At 42.3% G+C, this 18,556-nt stretch overlaps 1 protein-coding gene across 16 annotated transcripts in view; it reads right to left on the bottom strand.

Moving 5' to 3' along the window:
- FOXP1 (forkhead box P1) overlaps positions 1 to 18,556 on the bottom strand; it is a 536,656-nt gene that overhangs the window by 376,894 nt on the left and 141,206 nt on the right. For 12 of the 16 annotated variants that reach the window (XM_053378208.1, XM_053378193.1, XM_053378192.1 and 9 more), the window contains one exon: positions 1,392 to 1,451. The exons of the other annotated variants lie outside the window; for them this stretch is intronic. The gene's annotated coding sequence lies outside the window, so the exon portion shown is untranslated. The remainder of the gene's footprint in view (positions 1 to 1,391; positions 1,452 to 18,556) is intronic. 16 annotated transcript variants of the gene reach the window in all.

Raw genomic sequence — 18,556 nt, 5'->3', positions numbered from 1 at the left:
TAGGGGCCTTTAACTTTACATACTAGCATTAGCAGAATTTATGTATCCTTTTTATAGCCTATTTCAAAAATGCTGGTCATGATGTCAGTATTCACATTTCTGACCCCTGACAAGTATGAATTAGACAGATGCCACCAACTCCTGTCATAGGCCACCTATGTGTCCAGATAACACTAATAATGAAATCCCATCAAGGGCTTTCCAATTGCTTCACGTCAATTTTGTCCCACAAGTTCACTTTAATTTTTTTTTAAAAAATGTCGTTTATGCATTAATGGATTCAGGAAAATAGCTGATCTACAAAGTTGCATTTGGTGTTATTTTTAAGACTGCATTGTGTGTGAAAATGATGTTCAGACTTAGTGAAGAAAGAATTGACCAGGTTTCTAAAAATATTGTAGAAAGCCATTAAGCCAAAAAAAGGAAACATAATTGTTGACTTTAAAATATGCAGGCAAAAAAAAATCATAGTAAATAACAATAATTTACTTGGAATATTGCTTCATACAGTGTTTCACAGAAACCTAGCATACAATTTTAAAGAAAGTGCTGGCAAATTAATTGTATACTTTTGCTTTTTATGTTCAAGTCACATATGAAAAGAATAACATTTTACCCCACATTGAGTACAGTACCATAGACTGAATATGGGTTTCAGCAGCATCAATCGTATCAACTGAGATTAGATGAAAGTGTATATAGGATAAAAGAGGCATATAACTCTTACATTTTTACCTTGTGGCTAACATGGCAATTTGCCTCCAGCAGCTGGGTGCATCTCAGATAAATTCACGTCAGTATTCTACTGCGAATATGGGTGGATAAATAATCATTTTCCGAATGCACTAATGCTTTTGCATTCTGATGATGCCATGGAGCTCTTGCATGCAGGTGCAGACCTTATTTCTTTGGGGATTTTGTATTTGTTTTGTTAGGGGCTAATGTGCACATGGCAAGGACTGTGTAGCTGACTACATAAAACTCAATTTGTGAACATGGTAACCTATTTCCAATGGTCAACATTATTTAATATCAACCATTGATAGCTGTTGTCCCTCTTATAAAGTTCAGGAACCATGCTGCATGTATGCGCTGAGAAACAGCTGCTGCACTGGATACTTGGATATAGGTTGTCTGAAGGGCTTGACATGCAACGGAGTGTGAAAATATGAGCTTTGTAAAAGATGAAAAAACATGCTCCATTGCAAACTGAACCCCTTCAGATAGCCTAACTCAATGGGGTTCCTCTCAGTGACAATGAAAATAAACACTTATCTGAATCTGCCCTGAGGTGTGCCACATGCATGACACAAGCCAGCAATTTTACCAGTGTTCTAATCGCAATCGTATCTGATACCATTTAAAAGCAACATTTAACAAAAAGAACAAACCTGGCTGTCCTCACTTTTCAGTCACTGATTGTCACTGTGCCATGTTTCAGGAGGAGTTAGCTGTCAGAAAGAAAGAAAGAAAGAAAGAAAGAAAGAAAGAAAGAAAGATCAGTTCAAATCCAAATCTGTCCTTCGGAATGTTTCCTTTAACATGCATATTGTATTGATTAAATTTCATTTCTGCTCTTTGGAGTGTGAGGGTTTTCTTCTAGTCTTTTTCCTCCTCCCTTCTCAAACAAAGCTACTTCCAATGTTCTGAGGGCTGGAAATTAATAGCCCTTCTAACTTGGATCTCTCCTGGTAGCCACCACCCCTGGCAAATCGCTATTTGTAGTTTCACCAAAAACAAATCATGCGTCTAATACAGCATTTAAGAGACTGAAATAAATCCATCCCTTGCTACCCTATCATCTTAAATGTTACTATGAAATTTGAACACATATGGCCAAAACCAAAAGAGCCAGATACATTATATAATTATCTTTTCTATTTTTACCTCCTAAAAATGAGATTATTCTGTTTCTTAAGGCTCGGGGAACCTTTTACAGGGGCTGCATCCCACAACTTAAGGATAGGGCTAAATAAGAACATAATATTTTAAATACTTTTTCTATTACGTTTTAAGAACCAGTGCATGGCTAAATCACAGAAGAGGACCCCAACATCTCCCTCCCTGGCAGAATCTTTAACATAATACCTTCTTGGTAATGTCATGTCATAAACAGCTTTTTTTAAAAAAAGAAAAAGGACTACACGTGAACATTTTCCATTATCTTTGGTGCACTTTACTACGGTTTAATGTGCAACGCAAAAAGATCACAGTCATCTAAATGTTGCTACAAGAATTATCTGTATCACTACAATTCAAATGCTTTGTTATATGCTTTCTACAGTAGCCTGTGTACATCCCATTCTTCATGTTATCCAGTGATTTAAGGGCCTCTTTTGAGGACCTCAGCTTGATCACTGTCCTTTTCTTCCTGTCAGGAAAGGGAGCAGTCAAGCAGCGATCCTGCTTTCTGCTACTGATTCGCTTCCCTACAACTTGCATTAGACGTTATTAGAGCGGCTCCCAGCAGTGTGTAGTTAAGAGTCTGACAGTGTCCCCATTAGAAAGCCATTTTTCTTATAAAGGGTTTTGTAAATTGGCTATGTTAATGACTACAGAAAGAGGAATTTTTAATTTATTTTTCACCCCTAAAGGAATTATACATTTCTATTCCTATTTTTTTGTATCACAGCAACAAACAGCAATAGAAAAAGAGATAGAGAGAGAAAAATAACTTAAAATATAATAGCTCAGCTGTTTGGTTTTCTGTCTAAGCTATGGCTTATTTTGTCACATACAGAATTAAGGAAATAGAAATATAGAAATGAAAATGGTTCTAAGACATTCAGTTAAAAAAAATTCAATGTAAAATATGAAGAGGAATGGCGGGATTTTCAAATGTGTCCCAGAAAATGAACCTAACATTTACTCCAAACCAATTTTTATTTAAATCAACAATACGTACTTATTTTCAAATAAATGTGGTAAATGCACTTATAAGCACAACACCCTGAGCTAAAAACTCTGCTCACACAAAACATTAATAATATCATTACCCACGATTTAGTTCACTTTACCATCACATAGCAAAATGCTCACATAAACTGTGTTTAGAGCAGGGGATAATAATCCTCCTAAACAGCTGACTCTGGGAATAAGTGTTGTGTGAACAAGGGCAAGGTGTCAACCATGGGCTTTATCGTGCTTGAACTACTGTGATTCTCAAACTGTTTCCACCCAGATAACCAAATGCATTTCTGTCTTATTATTTACATTTTTAAATATAGGAGCCTCTTTTTGGCTGGCAGGAGAATTCTTTAAATAAAGAAATGAATGAGATTATCTAGGAAAGGGATTGTGTGTTGAATCCAGAGGCTGCACAAGCAAAAGGCAATTATGCTTCCTCTTCCCTTCTGCCCTGAAACCTTCTGTACTTCATGGAAACCCTCTCCAAGAAGGCCAGGGAAGGTCTGAATAGTGGGAGCTGTGTCATACTGGTCTGCAGTGGAAGAGAGGAAATCACCCAGAATCAAGTAGAGAGATCTCTGGAGATTTTTTTAGGGGGTGGAGGGTACAGGGAGGAGGAAGGAATGAGAAAGATTGGTTGTGTGAACTGTTGGTTCATGCAACCAGTGGATTAAACCCAATTTGTATTATGGACACCTATTCCTATAAAACTCAAGTAATTTTTGCCCTGTAGTGTAGCCAAAGAAAAAGAGGAGGAAGTGCTGGTTGCTTGAAGAGTCAGTGTTACTACATTCAGATATGCTTTGGGTCTCTGAAACATTTGCCTGCCAAGACAGTACAGTGGTACCTCTAGTTGTGGACACGATCCATTCCGGGGTGCTGTTTGCACCCCGAAAAGTCTGCAACTAGAGCGGCACTTCTGCGCAAGCGTGGAGTGCAATAGAGCGCTTCTGCGCAAGCGCAAAGCGCGCAGAACACTTCTACACGTGCGGCGAAACCTGGAAGTATACACTTCCAGGTTTGCTGCGTTCGCAAGCCGAAAAGACGCAACATGAACCTAACGCAACACGAGGTATGACTGTAATAAACTTTGATTCTGTCCACGTTCATCTCTATTTTTGCCATGTTCCCATGGACCTCCTGAAAGCAAATGGTGTCCTATTAATCATGAACAAACCACAGTTTAAGAACCACTGATCCAGAGCAATACCTTTTCTGGGTATAAGTTTAAAGGTAGAATCAAACATGTGGTGAGTTGTAGTATACTCTTTTGACAGGATTTTATCACCTCAGCATAAACATGGGGTACTATATGTTTGAAAGTGGATCCTGGTCATAATTTCTCTCTCACATGATAGGCTACTAACCTAATCTCCATGATGTGCAGTTTACACATGTAAGGACATTTTAATGTGGGGCTACTTTCAAACAAGTAATGTCCTCATATGTATCCTGAAGTAGTACAGTCACATGTACTTACATGAAACCTCCTCAGAATACTATCTAAGGGCCCTCATATTTGTGCCTGTTCTGAGGGAAAATCTATTCATATGAGCCTGGTCTACATTGCTGAATTTCCCTCTGCCACTGCCTAATATCGAAATAATTCTGAGGGAAATACCTATTTTTCACAGTTCTTAAATGCTTCACACGTTTAAAAAAAGACAGCTAGTTTGCTCCATAGAGTAACTGGGAATGACACAAGAGAGTTGGTTTCTTCCAGGGCGTTAGCTTTCCAGTGCAAGGAAGGGTGAAATGTTTCTCTCACCAGTGAAAGGCACACAGTGAGACGTTAACATGGGAGAATAAGCAGAATCCTTTTTAAGAAGAATGGTAGTTATACTTTAATATAAAAATAAGCTGTTAGACATTTATGACAGGAAAATGTCCCACTAGCTAGATTCCAGTTCTGTTTGTATTTAGGGTGTTTACATATTTTGCCCACAGGAAGTCTCTGCCAGCAAGTCTGAACTTTCTAAAACATCCATTCCAATTCAGGCCTCTTTCTGGCCAGCTCTAAAAGAAAAGCAACCCTTAGCATTCCCAGGAGATGGAGATTTCAAGCTTTCCAATAATAAAATGGATCTGTTAGGTGCTAGACAGTACAATAATATTTAAATTACACTTTTGCCTTTTGACCCCTTCCATGCACACCTCATTGTCACACACATTGCCAAAAACGCATCTGCCAATTCTGTTACATATATTAAAAAACCTAAACATTTTCTTTCTTTCTTTTCTTTTTTGTACAAGTTCGGTTTTTCATCAAAACCACATGATCTAACAGTGAAGTATACAAAGTAATGTGTCTGTGTTACCACAATGTCAGCTCAAAGACACTTTGCTCATCATCAGTCTATAAGCCATGTCATACAACTTATCAATATTGGGCCATGTCATACAACTTATCAATATTGTACACAAGAAAAGTTTTTTTAAAAGTCTCAAAGAAAAGATTAAAAGCTTCTAATGATGGGTGATGCAGCCTCACAAATATAAAATGGATTCCCCAAACAGGGCTTTTAAAGCTTGGTTGGGATGTGGAAATCAAGAACACTTTCATGATGAGCGAAAGCAACTCTGTGCAATGAAATGGCCATTTAGTTTGTCATCCTCCACACAGAGCAGTTACATAATAGAATTCTCTCACTGAAAAGGCCTTACAGGTTCAGGGACCTTCATTTGCAGGCAAGTCTAATAGGCAAACCTAAACATTAGGAGTGCTAAACAATAATAACTATTCCTGTCCCTCCTCTTCTCTGACTTTTGCATGGTATGCCTTCTGAAGAAACACAATCTCTCCTCTGATCTTTGAATATGGCTTCATTGCAATCTCAGGTTTGATCAACAGATAAGCACTGCAATATCGCATCTAGAAGCTACAATGGTAAGATGTTTGAAGCCAATTCAAAACCTAGAAGTGATGCACCATCAAGACATTAACAGTGTAATCCTATACATGTCTACTAAGAACAGGGGTCAGCAAACTAAGGCCCACGGGCAGGATCAAGCCCAATTGCCTTCAGGATCCGGCCCACAGACTATCTGTGGATCAGCGTGGGGATTCTGTTCATTCGGGCTGTGCCATTTTCCCCCCTGAGCCATTCCATTCCCCACCTCTCCCTTACACACACTGCAGCGGCGCCTCCTCCCTCCCTCCTCCTGGCTTCTCCCCGCCTTGCCTAGAGGAGGAAGGGGGCTAGGCTGAGCTGAGGGCCATTTTAAGCAGTCCCTCTCCGAAGCCAGCCCTTTCATACCGCTCATCTTCCCTGGTGCTCCTGTGGGCCAGAGAGTGGAGCAGATGAGCTTGCCCTGCCTACTCATGAGAAGCAGTGGCGGCGGCGGCAGCTGCAGGGAAGGTGAACGCAGTGGCTGGGGCTAGAGTGTGTGGAGGACTACTTGCCCCCCCTTGCCTCTTCTTCCAGCTCCACACCACACCGCCCCCAGTGCTGCTTCTCTGGCCCACAAGGTCTGAGGGACAGTGGACCGGCCCATGGCTAAAAAAAATTGCCGACCCCTAACTTAGAAGCAAGTCCCATTGCATTAAAGGGAATTACACTCAGGTAAATGGGTCTAGGTTTGCAGCTTCAAAGTTTGAAGGATTGGGTCAAAACAGAGAAGAAACAAAACATCTTATTGGGAGGTTATTGTTGCTGCATTCTTTATAGAACTGGGTTTCCAGTAAATTATAAATTGTTGTTGTTTAGTTGTTTAGTCGTGTCCAACTCTTCATGACCCCATGGACCAGAGCACGCCAGGCACTCCTGTCTTCCACTGCCTCCTGCAGTTTGAAGTTCATTTTTATCTATTATTTATACCTTGTCCCACTGGAGGCTGGTCCACTGAAGGACCTCCTCCCAAGGAGAATGCAGAGAAGTGTTTTTAATCAAATCTTGAAATCACACACTCTTTCATCTCCCACTCCCATTCTGTACTTCAAACTAAAAAAAAAAGCAAACATTTCTGTCAATCTACTGTTCTCTGGCCAATCAGTTATTGGCATCACTCAGCCAATCCTAATCTGTGGCAAAGAGGTCCCTCCCATGTGTCTCGAAGCAGAAAATCCATGTGACTGGATCAGGCTTTTGGAAAGTCTGTTCTAGTGGGGAAGCTCTTACTCCACCTGCTGTTATGAGGCCTGTCCAGCAGACATGAGATGAGTCAGGTTTGCTTCAAAAACAGTCCAATGTGGTAGCAGTCGACTATGAGAAGCATACACTGGTGCTGAGACTACTCAGACCTGAAAGCAACAGGGAGTGTGTCCTACTTTGAGGAGCTTTTGTTTATTTAGTTTAATATTTGTTTTGTGACGTTCTGAGAGACAGAGAGAGACAGAAACGGAGAGAAGGAGCAAGCAAGCTCTATAATAAATACCTGATTTTTACTTTATCATTTTGCATTTTTTAAAAAATTGGGGACCCGAGAGGAGAAATAGTGGAAAGCTTGTGTATGTGGTGCAACAAACTCTGTACAGCAGGGGTGAGCAAACTTTTTCAGCAGGGGGCCAGTCCACTGTCCCTCAGACCTTGTGGGAGGCCAGACTATATTTTGAGGGGGTGGGGAATGAACGAATTCCTATGCCCCACACAGTGGCGTAGCGTGGGGGGCGCAGGGGGGGCAGCCGCACCGGGCGCAACATCTGGGGGTTAGGGTTAGGGGGCGGAAATCCACGGGTTAGGGGGCGCAAATCCACGGGTTAGGGGGCGCAAATTACTTGCCTTGCCCCGGGTGCTGACAACCCACGCTACGTCACTGGCCCCACAAATAACCCAGAGATGCATTTTAAATAAAAGCACACATTCTACTCATGTAAAAACACCAGGCAGGCCCCACAAATAACCCAGAGATGCATTTTAATTAAAAGCACACATTCTACTCATGTAAAAACACCAGGCAGGCCCCACAAATGATCCAGAGATGCATTTTTTAAATTAAAAGCACACATTCTACTCATGTAAAAACACGCTGATTCCCCGACCATTCGCGGGCCGGATTTAGAAGGCGATTGGGTCAGATCCAGACCCCAGGCCTTAGTTTGCCTACCCATGCTGTACAGTATTAACAATTTCCCAACATTCACTCATTAAAAGCTGCAGCAGCTCCTGGGTAGAACAGGTCATATAAGCAAGTTCCAACCCATGTGCAATTCTAGAAAAGCTGTGAGGATCTGCTTCCAACATGATACTAGCAGGGGATTTATATTGAATTGTGCAGGAACAGAGGAAAATGTTTCCACTATTATTCCTACCTTGTTATTTTGTTTTTTTAATAATGTTTTTATTTATTTTTATAGTACAGAAAACACATTTAGAGAAAACAATGGTTACCTTACAACAGTAAACAACAAATAACTTCTCCCGATAAAATTACAGGCATTTGTCATGCCGTGTAATAAAGTTTCATTTGATTACTCTAAAAGATCACGCCACATTTTCCCATGAGTGTTGGGTAGATTCCTGCCACAGTCTGAACAATTTATGTATTCAATAAACATTTGCCATATGTTATAAAAGGAATAGGGATTGTGTTTGCCCTTTGCTGCTCTGACCTGGCATGTTAATTTCTCAGCCAACGCTACTGACCATACTCTGGTATATCAAGAATCGATGTTAAGCCCATACCTTGTTCTTTTGTGAGTTTGTCAGAGAATTTCCAAAATGAAAAGTTTGGGCTCTATGCCTATCTGGATATGACTCCGCATTCTTACTCAAACCTGGAAGATAGACTCCCAAATCTCAGACATAACTGAGGTATGATTAGTGAGGTGTGATGAACCCTGCACATGAGCAGAGATTATTACTTCACATTTCCATGACTGAGCCATGCATTGCAATTATGTTCTGATTGCAAAGAATCTATTGTTGTTGCTGTGGAATATTTGCTTTTTTTAATTTAGAGAACAAAGTGTTTTGGACAGCAAATAATTAAACTGATCAAGTACCAATCATTTTTTTAACCTAAAAGCTAATTTATAAAATAAAGAAAAAAGAAAAAGAGAAGAAAAAGGAAAGACTTCTGAGTCTCCATCCATCAGCTTTATAGACTTATGCAAAATCTTTGCTCCAGAACAACATCCAACTCTTCTACTTTCCATAAACCAACCTTTTTTCCTTGCGTAGAAAGGAAAAATGAACTTGTGGTATCTGGGTTTGAAGACCGAAAAAAGGGTTAGGAGAAAGGCTGATTGCTTATGTTTTCTGAAATAGCCTAAACTGAGATTACCAGAGGCAGTTAAGAACCACAAAGATAGACAAAACACAACTGGAAGACAAGTTTCACAACTATTTCATTCCCACACTGTATAGGATGAAACCGGAAAGAATAAGGGGACGGGGAGAGAGAGTTTAATTTAACAGAATTAGGCAGCCTTGCAAATAAGGGAGGAGGTGCATATTTAGAAGACAAAGGTCCCAATCCCACTTGTCCTCATAGTTTTCACAGAGAGAGGAAGTAGTGACAGTGGATGATTAACTCTTCTGCTGCCTGCCCATTTTTCCAATCTGTTTTTAATAGTTTTTACAGACCTGGAAGTTAACCTGAGCAAGAAATGGCAAGGAAACTGAAATATACTCAGAGTCGCAAAGTGATTTCATGCTCTTTATTCAGCTCATAGTGGTGAGGAGGAATGAATGAATGAAAGTTCCCTCAAAGTATCTGCTTTATATACATTATTTACACAATGGGCTGCACATGATTGGCTAATTCCGGAATTCTACTGTAAGCCAATCAAGTTGTGGATTCACTTCTATCTGGAGCATGATTGGGTGGTTCCTGCCAACCAATCATACTGCTGCATTGTTCTAGGACCAATCAGACTGCTGCATTCTGAATCCTATTGTTCTAGGACCAATCAGACTGCTGCCTTTTGGATCCTATTGTTCTAGGACCAATCAGACTGCTGCAGTTTGGATCCTATTCAACTCAGTACATAACAGAAACACTCAGCAAGTGTGAGAGGACATGGGACACATTCTCTGCTCCCAATTCTCCCTTGCAAATGTCATCCTTACCACCCATATTTCAAAAAGCACATTTGCCACCGCCAAACCTCCTGGCCCACAATAATGTTTACAAGTAGCACATCTACCAACACACACACACCCGATTTAGTACATTGTGGCCTACGGAAGGCATAGTAGATGAGAAAGGATGGGGGATAAGCACCCTATCCTTCCTCCGTTTACATTACAGAAAGGTAGCCGTGTTGGTATCTGAAGAAGTGTGCATGCACACGAAAGCTCATACCAAGAACTAACTTAGTTGGTCTTTAAGGTGGAGGAAGTTTCTTGTATAACATACCCTGGTCTTTCCTCTTTTCAGAAATAATTATACACAATATTTTAAATTTAACTACCCTACTCCCCCAATAATGGCTGCTCCCCAAGTTTCACCCCTGTGTACAAGCATTGGTCACTGTCAGTACACTGCAGTAAATGTTATGACCAATACAGACCTATCTTGTCCAGTAAAGGTAGCTTAAGAGTTTTCCACCTTCCTTCACTTCACAAGAGATGCCCAAACAATTCAGTTCCTCTGCTACCTGATCCCGAGGCAAGTGTTAGACCCCTCACAGCTCAGAATATCTATAGAGATAGTTTTACTACAGCTGACCATTATCAGGTCTTCATTATGGCTATTCCAACAAGAAGTATGTGTGCTTGATGCTTACTACGATGAGCTCTTCCACTGAAAACTGAGGTTGTGATCGGGAAGGCAATCAAGCAGGAATCAGATAGAAATTACTCTCGATCACTGCCAAAGAGGCCAATATAAGAGCTGCTGACCTAGAAAGGAAAGGCTGCGCATCAGAGCACCAATCCCTGCGGTCATTTAGCTCCTTGTGCTCCCCACGCTTCAACAATGTGCTTTCATGTCTGAAGCATACATACATGCCAACTTGCATTTTTCACATGTATTTCTCCTTATTCTCTTGTTCAGACCCTTGAAAAGACTGGGAGGAAGGATGGGGGCTGCTCACTAGCCTTTTAGGGATCAGCATTTACATATAGGAAGCCTGCAATCATGAGAACAGTTTGCTTTTGTTTCCAACAGGCACTAGGTGCCATAGGCATTCCTTAACAAGAATTCAGATACCTTAAAACCTTGTTATATCATCACTGTCCTCAGCTAGTTGCACAACATTTTTCTTCTGGTTCGGGGCGGGGGGAATTGTCCATTGTAACTTGACTGGAAAAGCATGTGCCTTAAGTGCCCTCGCTACTCCTAATTACAGAAGCTATTAGTCACTAGTATCCATATTTGAAAAAGGCAAATGGATTTGCTCTTCAATATTCAATTCCCCGCTTTCACTATTGCTAATACAATCTACTTCTCACTATTCTCTTGCAACTACTCAACACTGAAAGCACTATCCAACCAATGCAGAGCTTTACAGCTAGGCTCCCTTGCATCTTTGGAAAAGAGCTTATTTGTATCCCTTGCACAATGTTTGCACCCCCTGGGCCTGCAACCTTGGTGGGGGCCAATCTGCAGGTATAGGGAAGTATAAAAATCCAATAAATAATAATAATAACCTAGCCAACCCCTGGGTATGACCCTGATTGCCGCTTACTGCCCCTTAAAAAAGGGGGTACATGGACCTCACACAGTGTTTGGGTGATTCTTTAATCCTAGTATATTTGTAAAGTAACTACAGTTGCAGGTAACTAGGACACTAGCAGCTGAGAGAGAGAGAGAGATGATGATGATGATGCTGGGTGCTAATGTACAAGTCAAAAGAAAAAAATCCTTATTTTATTTTCTTTTTAAAATTGCTTTATCTTCAGGGCCTTTGCTCTGGGCCTTTACTTTAATTATACTATTACCCATACACTCCAAGTTCTACCTGAGATAAAAAAAAATGTGCATGAGTGAAATTGTGCAAATCAATAAAACTACATCTGTGCAAATATCACACGTCACATCTGCAATCTAGTTTAATAACAAACTACCTTAATAACTAGGGACGCAGATGGTGCTGTGGGTAAAACCTCAGCGCCTAGGGCTTGCCGATCGCGGCGGTTCGAATCCCCGCGGCGGGGTGCGCTCCCGTCGTTCGGTCCCAGCGCCTGCCAACCTAGCAGTTCGAAAGCACCTCCGGGTGCAAGTAGATAAATAGGGACCGCTTACCAGCGGGAAGGTAAACGGTGTTCCGTGTGCTGCGCTGGCTCGCCAGATGCAGCTTGTCACGCTGGCCATGTGACCTGGAAGTGTCTGCGGACAGCGCTGGCTCCCGGCCTATAGAGTGAGATGAGCGCACAACCCTAGAGTCTGGCAAGACTGGCCTGTACGGGCAGGGGTACCTTTACCTTTACCTTAATAACTAGTCTGACTTTTAAAAACAAGAATATAAAGGTATATAAACATGTGAAAGTATGTATTTGAACATTAATAAAGAGGTAACTCAATCGGTTTTGCAGTTACTTAGGACAAAACACAGTGCCAGGAAGTATACTGTCAGGCTTAAAGCAGCTGCAACCTATGAGAATGGGGCATGGGGGAAACCCATGCCAGGAGCATATATGCCATAGTCCTTACCGGAAAGTAGACTAGATTGCACTAGCTCAAGAGATCTAGCAATTAGAAAATGAATGCAGGTACACAGGGTTACTTCAGCTCATCAGTTTTCTCCCAGCCACAGGGAAGAGTGACAATGCATCCATCATGACCTAGTGGTAAGCCATGACACATTCCTGGGCTTAGAGCCTCACCACCCACTGAGGGAGCTTCCTTCCAAGAACACAGAAACCATCAAGTTATTTGAAGAGGTGTAACCTTGCACGGGGGCCTGTTTGACCGCAAACAATTAGGTGTCCTGCCGGGAGGAACAGATGATCGATCAACTATTACCCAATAGGCAGCTATTTACATATCAAGCTAGCACATGGTGTGTGTGTGTGTGTGTGTGTGTGTGTGTGTGTGTAGAGCAGGCATAGGCCAACTCAGCCCTCCAGATGTTTTGGGACTACAACTCCCATCATCCCTAGCTAACAGGACCAGTGGTCAGGGATGATGGGAATAGTCTCAAAAATATCTGGAGGGCCGTGTGTAGGGACACAATTTCATGCTTCTCCTGGAGACAGGATCTGACTGTGTATGCATGCAAAGGCTCCTTATTCTAGATGTTGGTTTTGAGCAAACTATTCAAGCAGAGTACAACAAAGGAGCTGAAGCAGTGGGTTCTGTACACATCTTTGTTGTTTTGACTGTTTGGCCTGAGGCAGTCTTCTGCAGGGGTAGATTATTAAGTAACGACACATGTGTTGATACTGTAAATAAGAGCTAAATAAAAGAAAAAAGCCCTACTTTTTTTAAAGAACACAGGAATCAAATGCAAAACTTGTAAAGATGCAAGCATTTCCATTCATGACCTTTAGACACAATTATCTTCCGGCTCATAAATAATTTGCTTCTGATTCTAGTACTAAAAAATGGAATATTTTGAAACGTTACAATCCAATTGTGCATTACCTCAATCAGAACAGTGTTAATTGTTTCAACAACTATCTACAGGCGGCAACCATTTTGTGTGGGGGTTCCATTCCTAGCCCTGCACGTGTCAGCAATGAGTGCAAAAACCCACTCTGATCCTATTCCTCTCTCTTTGGGGTCAAAAAGGACCTGTGCGGCAGCAGTCGCATGTCAGTTGGATTTGCCTAAAATGGTTGCTGACTGTATTTGAAAAAATAGTTTTGCCAGCTTATGAATTTTGAATCCTCATCTTAGATCCTCAAATTTATTTATTTATTTATTTATTGATCTTCAGCAACTTTGTACAGCAACTTTGTGCCTTAACCTCTCCTGCTTCTCTCAAGCAGCAGTTTCAGGCATATCATCTGCCTCACCCTTAATGGATGTGGAGCAGTGGCGGAGAAAGCCGAACCGGCACCTGGGGCGGTGCACGTGCCCTGCGCCTGGGGCCAGCCACCCACTGGGGCACCGTGGGGCCTCTGAGGAGTCTCCCTGCCTCCCCCCCCCCTCAGCTGCCCTACAGCTGAGGGGGAGGCAATGGGCAGACCGTTTGGGACAGTGTGGAGCCTGCGGGCGCTCAAGCCACCGCGTCACTCCCAGGAGAGACGCGCGGCTCGGGCACGCCTCAGGCCCCATGGTGAGCGCCGCCCACTATTTTGTCACCCCACTCAGCAGGGACACCCGGGGCACACCACACCTACTGCACCCCCCTTGCTACGCCCCTGATGTGGAGTTCCTACCTTCTTCTATCTCTTTTCTACATCTACTCTCCTGAAAAGAAGAAGCAACTTTTCTCTTCAACTCCACTAGCAGTACTGCCCACAGTCTACATAGAAAAAGAAAAAAATTTGCCAATCCGCTACAGGGAGGGTGATCAGCCAAAACTCCATTGCAATGGTACTGCAGTAGAGCAAGGAGGGAAATTATCCCTCAGAATACCTTCTCAGTTTCTCAAGGCTGGCTGATCACACTAGGAACTGCTATTGTGCCACCCATCTTGATGCTGCACTGAGCAAACAGGGTGATGCCTTAAGTGTGACACAATGTTAGGAGGGTGGGTCAGATTAGGATCGATCTGGAGGTGTTATTCTGCGTATGGAAGAGCCTTTGGTCCAGCAGACGTTCCTGCTTCCGAAGAGGGAGACTTTTCACCAATTCTCCGTATTGCCCATTGGCTCCCTGCACTACTTTCCACACTGTTCTTCATGGTGTCCCAATCCTTCTTCAGGCTGAATGAGTCTCTGAGCAGGTGGAAACTATCCAGGCCTAATTTCACCTTGAAAAAGATATGCACTCAACCACCCAAGTTTGGTATTAAAGAGAATTACTGCTTGCAGAATACATGTGTCACTTAATAGTGGAGGTAAACACACACACACACACACACACACACACACACACACGACATTCAGGGCAACTATATGTTCAATGATACACTTACTAATAATGTTTAGAATGCATTCTCTCACACCTGAAAGAGTACCAGGTTTAGGTCCTCTTTGCTTTCATATAAGTTTCTGTTGCAACAGGATAAAAGCTATAGACAAATATTCTCTTGAGAGCAAATGCAATATGAACTCAAGGGTTAAGCAGCATTTGACTGACTTTTACCTCATGGGACCTATAATTTGCACACTGTATTCATAAAGGTACGAGAGTTCAAATGGCATGAATTAAAAGCCTATAGTTTCTTCTGCTTTTTACATGTTACATTGATAGGCAGCCAATTTCTGCAGTGATAAAAAGCTACTATCAAGATTTTTTAAAAAAAGTGATGGTACAGTGAGCCTTTACACGATTACTATTGTATTTTATTGCTCCTATCTTTGTTTCTTACAACTCGCTATTCATTATAAGTGCTGCAATAGTCCTTCTAGTCCAAAGGCACAGAACAGTCCTTGAGAAACAAACCATACAGACGCATTCAAATCCTACATGGACATATCGAGAATAAATAAATATGTGAATTTAATAGCTTCACAGAATGTACACTGATAATAGGTGACTTTATGCATATTTAAAAAATATTCCGCATGGTGTGTTTTTTTAAAAAAATGGGAAAACAAAACTGTGAATTATTTACTGGAATAACTACAGGAGCCTATTATTTATTTATTATCCTGCTGTCCCACTGAAATGCCCAGACCTGATCCAAGTCAATGCAGGTGGAGGAGCTAATGTTTAATTGGGGTTTTTAGAATCCAATATGCTCAGGAGTTGGGAGGAGGAGGTGCTATGCCTCCTTTCTCGCCTTCCCAGCCACACTGCAGAAGGCAGGAACATTCAGCCCTTTCTGGGTGCTGCTTCACCAGCACAATTCCTGCAAAGAACATACTGGCGAATTAGAGCCCTACAAGAACAAGACAGCATCCCATGGTGGACATGTGCTGGTGCATGTGCTTCGCTGATAAGCCATACCGGCCTCACTAGAATCATAGAATCATAGAATCATAGAATCATAGAGTTGGAAGAGACCACAAGGGCCATCGAGTCCAACCCCCTGCCAAGCAGGAAACACCATCAGAGCACTCCTGACATATGGTTGTCAAGCCTCTGCTTAAAGACCTCCAAAGAAGGAGACTCCACCACACTCCTTGGCAGCAAATTCCACTGTCGAACAGCTCTTACTGTCAGGAAGTTCTTCCTAATGTTTAGGTGGAATCTTCTTTCTTGTAGTTTGGATCCATTGCTCCGTGTCCGCTTCTCTGGAGCAGCAGAAAACAACCTTTCTCCCTCCTCTATGTGACATCCTTTTATATATTTGAACATGGCTATCATATCACCCCTTAACCTCCTCTTCTCCAGGCTAAACATGCCCAGCTCCCTTAGCCGTTCCTCATAAGGCATCGTTTCCAGGCCTTTGACCATTTTGGTTGCCCTCCTCTGGACACGTTCCAGTTTGTCAATGTCCTTCTTGAACTGTGGTGCCCAGAACTGGACACAGTACTCCAGGTGAGGTCTGACCAGAGCAGAATACAGTGGCACTATTACTTCCCTTGATCTAGATGCTATACTCCTATTGATGCAGCCCAGAATTGCATTGGCTTTTTTAGCTGCCGCGTCACACTGTTGGCTCATGTCAAGTTTGTGGTCAACCAAGACTCCTAGATCCTTTTCACATGTAGTGCTCTCAAGCCAGGTGTCACCCATCTTGTATTTGTGCCTCTCATTTTTTTTGCCCAAGTGCAATACTTTACATTTCTCCCTGTTAAAATTCATCTTGTTTGTTTTGGCCCAGTTCTCTAATCTGTCAAGGTCGTTTTGAAGTGTGTTCCTGTCCTCTGGGGTGTTAGCCACCCCTCCCAGTTTGGTGTCATCTGCAAATTTGATCAGGATGCCCTTGAGTCCATCATCCAAGTCGTTGATAAAGATGTTGAATAAGACCGGGCCCAAGACAGAACCCTGTGGCACCCCACTAGTCACTCTTCTCCAGGATGAAGAGGAACCATTGATGAGCACCCTTTGGGTTCGGTCAGTCAGCCAGTTACAAATCCACTGAGTGGTAGCATAGTCAAGACCGCATTTTACCAGCTTCTTTACAAGAATATCATGGGGCACCTTGTCAAATGCCTTGCTGAAATCAAGGTAGGCTACATCCACTGCGTTCCCTTCATCTACCAGGCTTGTAATTCTGTCAAAAAACGAGATCAGGTTAGTCTGACATGACTTATTTTTCAGAAATCCATGCTGACTATTGGTGATCACAGCATTCCTTTCCAGGTGCTCACAGACTGTTTGCTTAATGATCTGCTCCAGAATCTTCCCTGGTATTGATGTCAGACTGACTGGGCGGTAATTATTTGGGTCCTCTCTTTTCCCCTTTTTGAAAATAGGGACAACATTTGCCCTCCTCCAGTCTGCCGGGACTTCGCCTGTTCTCCAGGAATTCTCAAAGATGACTGCCAGTGGTTCTGAAATCACATCTGCCAGTTCTCTTAATACTCTTGGATGCAGTTCATCTGGCCCTGGAGACTTGAATACATCTAGACTAGCCAAGTATTCTTGTACTATCTCCTTAGTTATTCTGGGCTGTGTTTCCTCTGCTGAATCATTTGCTCCAAATTCTTCAGGTCGGGCATTGTTTTCTTTATCGGAGAAGACTGAGGCAAAGAAGGCATTGAGGAGTTCAGCCCTTTCTGTGTCCCCTGTTTGCATTTCACCATCTTCTCCTCTGAGTGACCCCACTGTTTCTTTGTTCTTCCTTTTGCTACGAACATACCCATAAAAGCCTTTTTTGTTGCTTTTAACCTCTCTAGCAAGCCTGAGTTCATTCTGTGCTTTAGCTTTTCTGACTTTGTGTCTACACGTGCTGGCTATTTGTTTGAATTCCTCTTTGGTGGTTTCCCCCCTTTTCCATTTTTTGTACACATCCTTTTTTAATCTGAACTCCATTAAAAGTTCTTTAGATAGCCACCCTGGCTTCTTTAGGCACCTTCCATGTTTCCGTCTCATTGGTATTGCCTGAAGTTGTGCTTTTACTATCTCCCTCTTAACAAACTCCCAGCCATCATGAACTCCCTTTCCTTTTAGTATTACTGTCCATGGGATCTCACCCAGCACTTCCCTAAGTTTTATGAAGTCGGCTTTCTTAAAGTCGAGAAATTGAGTCCTAGTATGCTTGGCTGCTCCTTTCCGCTGTATAGTAAACTTCAGAAGAGCATGATCACTCGCGCCTAATGATCCTTCCACTTCTACCCCACTAACCAGGTCATCAACATTGGTTAGGACCAGATCTAAAATGGCTGTTCCTCTTGTAGCTTCTCCCACTTTCTGGACAATGAAGTTGTCTGCAAGGCCAGTGAGGAATCTGTTTGACCTTATGCTCTTGGCTGAGTTTGACATCCAACAAATATCCGGGTAATTGAAGTCCCCCATTACTACTATCTCCCTTCCTTTTGCAAGCTTGGCCATCTGTTCCAGGAAGGCATCATCTATGTCCTCCGTTTGGCTTGGGGATCTATAGTAAACTCCCACAATGAGGTCACTGTTATTCTTCTCTCCCTTAATTTTGACCCAAATGCTCTCACTTTGGCTTTGAGGTTCTAAATCTTGGATCTCTTCACAGGTATACACATCCCTGACATATAACGCCACTCCTCCTCCTTTCTTGTCTGGTCTGTTTCTCTGAAATAGATTGTATCCCTCCATTATTACATTCCAATCGTGGGACTTATCCCAC

This window comes from Podarcis raffonei, chromosome 2 (genome assembly GCF_027172205.1).
Source record: "Podarcis raffonei isolate rPodRaf1 chromosome 2, rPodRaf1.pri, whole genome shotgun sequence".
NCBI classification, from domain to species: domain Eukaryota; kingdom Metazoa; phylum Chordata; class Lepidosauria; order Squamata; family Lacertidae; genus Podarcis; species Podarcis raffonei.
This window is presented reverse-complemented; position numbering and strand designations above follow the sequence as displayed.